Genomic DNA, 2,500 nt, shown 5'->3' with positions numbered 1-2,500 from the left:
CCACACTAGGCCTGGCCAAGCGTCGGGCTGCGCAAGCCGCGTTGCCCCTCGCGGGGGCGCACAGGCCGCCCGCCGATCCCACGTCGTGCTCGGACTTGGGATGATCCCCCTAGTCCTGGGCCGAGCACAAGGTGTTGCCCCGAGCGTGTGCCCAAGGCACAACTCCACCACGCCATGCTCCCTAGGTGGTGCCTAGGTGGGCCGTGCACGGACGTGTTTCCCTTCTTGTTGGTCCTTCGGTGATCGGGGTTCGCAGCAGCCAGACGCACGTGCTCGACCTTGGACCCGGGGCGGGGGACCCCGGCGGCACACCACAACCACAACGTGCTTGCTAGTGTGCCTAGGGGATGGCAAGGCAACGTGCATCTTGCTGGCATTGCGCCCAGCAAGCCTTTGGGCAACTCGAGTTTCAGCAGCACGACACCCCTCCCCCCTATAATAGGCTGCCGAGCCATTACCAAAGTGCCACGGGTAGACGTCCTTTTCCGTGAGGAGACATACTAAAGGAAAGTGCTCTAGAGGTCGAATTTTGACGCCGTTTTTTGCAACAACCTCTAGAAAAATAAGATCTTTCCATCCTCCAAATTTGGTGAATTTACACCGTGCCGATTTTTTTTGACGATTTTTTTACCGCCCGGAATGCCGGAAATTCAAAAAAAATGAAAAACGGAGCAAACCTGCGATTTTTGACCTGGATTTTTTTGTGCAGCCTTCACATAATATTACCAAGGTTCCCTCAAAATTTCACGAAAAATGCACGAGCCAATTCTGAGATATGAAAATTTGGCTCCTCCGTTGCAACGCTCCGAGCCATCGTTGCAACGGCGGGTGCCTCCGTGGGGGGCGGGGGAGCCCGGCGGCACACCACAACCACAACGTGCTTGCTAGTGTGCCTAGGGGATGGCAAGGCAACGTGCATCTGGCTGGCATTGCGCCCAGCAAGCCTTTGGGCAACTCGAGTTTCAGCATCACGACTCCCCTCCCCCCTATAATAGGCTGCCGAGCCATTACCAAAGTGCCACGGGTAGACGTCCTTTTCCGTGAGGAGACATACTAAAGGAAAGTGCTCTAGAGGTCGAATTTTGACGCCGTTTTTTGCAACAACCTCTAGAAAAATAAGAACTTTCCATCCTCCAAATTTGGTGAATTTACACCGTGCCGATTTTTTTTGACGATTTTTTTACCGCCCGGAATGCCGGAAATTCAAAAAAAATGAAAAACGGAGAAAACCTGCGATTTTTGACCTGGATTTTTTTGTGCAGCCTTCACATAATATTACCAAGGTTCCCTCAAAATTTCACGAAAAATGCACGAGCCAATTCTGAGATATGAAAATTTGGCTCCTCCATTGCAACGCTCCGAGCCATCGTTGCAACGGCGGGTGCCTCCGTGGGGGGCGGGGGAGCCCGGCGGCACACCACAACCACAACGTGCTTGCTAGTGTGCCTAGGGGATGGCAAGGCAACGTGCATCTTGCTGGCATTGCGCCCAGCAAGCCTTTGGGCAACTCGAGTTTCAGCATCACGACACCCCTCCCCCCTATAATAGGCTGCCGAGCCATTACCAAAGTGCCACGGGTAGACGTCCTTTTCCGTGAGGAGACATACTAAAGGAAAGTGCTCTAGAGGTCGAATTTTGACGCCGTTTTTTGCAACAACCTCTAGAAAAATAAGATCTTTCCATCCCCCAAATTTGGTGAATTTACACCGTGCCGATTTTTTTTGACGATTTTTTTACCGCCCAGAAAGCCGGAAATTCAAAAAAAAAATGAAAAACGGAGCAAACGTGCGATTTTTGACCTGGATTTTTTTGTGCAGCCTTCACATAATATTACCAAGGTTCCCTCAAAATTTCACGAAAAATGCACGAGCCAATTCTGAGATATGAAAATTTGGCTCCTCCGTTGCAACGCTCCGAGCCATCGTTGCAACGGCGGGTGCCTCCGTGGGGGGCGGGGGAGCCCGGCGGCACACCACAACCACAACGTGCTTGCTAGTGTGCCTAGGGGATGGCAAGGCAACGTGCATCTTGCTGGCATTGCGCCCAGCAAGCCTTTGGGCAACTCGAGTTTCAGCATCACGACACCACTCCCCCCTATAATAGGCTGCCGAGCCATTACCAAAGTGCCACGGGTAGACGTCCTTTTCCGTGAGGAGACATACTCAAGGAAAGTGCTCTAGAGGTCGAATTTTGACGCCGTTTTTTGCAACAACCTCTAGAAAAATAAGATCTTTCCATCCCCCAAATTTGGTGAATTTACACCGTGCCGATTTTTTTTGCCGATTTTTTTACCGCCCGGAAAGCCGGAAATTCAAAAAAAATGAAAAACGGAGCAAACGTGCGATTTTTGACCTGGATTTTTTTGTGCAGCCTTCACATAATATTACCAAGGTTCCCTCAAAATTTTAGAAAAAATGCACGAGCCAATTATGAGATATGAAAATTTGGCTCCTCCGTTGCAACGCTCCGAGCCATCGTTGCAACGGCGGGTGCCTCCGTT

This window comes from Arachis ipaensis, chromosome B7 (genome assembly GCF_059453495.1).
Source record: "Arachis ipaensis isolate K30076 ecotype BB chromosome B7, ASM5945349v1, whole genome shotgun sequence".
Classification (NCBI taxonomy): Eukaryota; Viridiplantae; Streptophyta; class Magnoliopsida; order Fabales; family Fabaceae; genus Arachis; species Arachis ipaensis.
Note: the sequence above shows the minus strand (reverse complement) of the source record.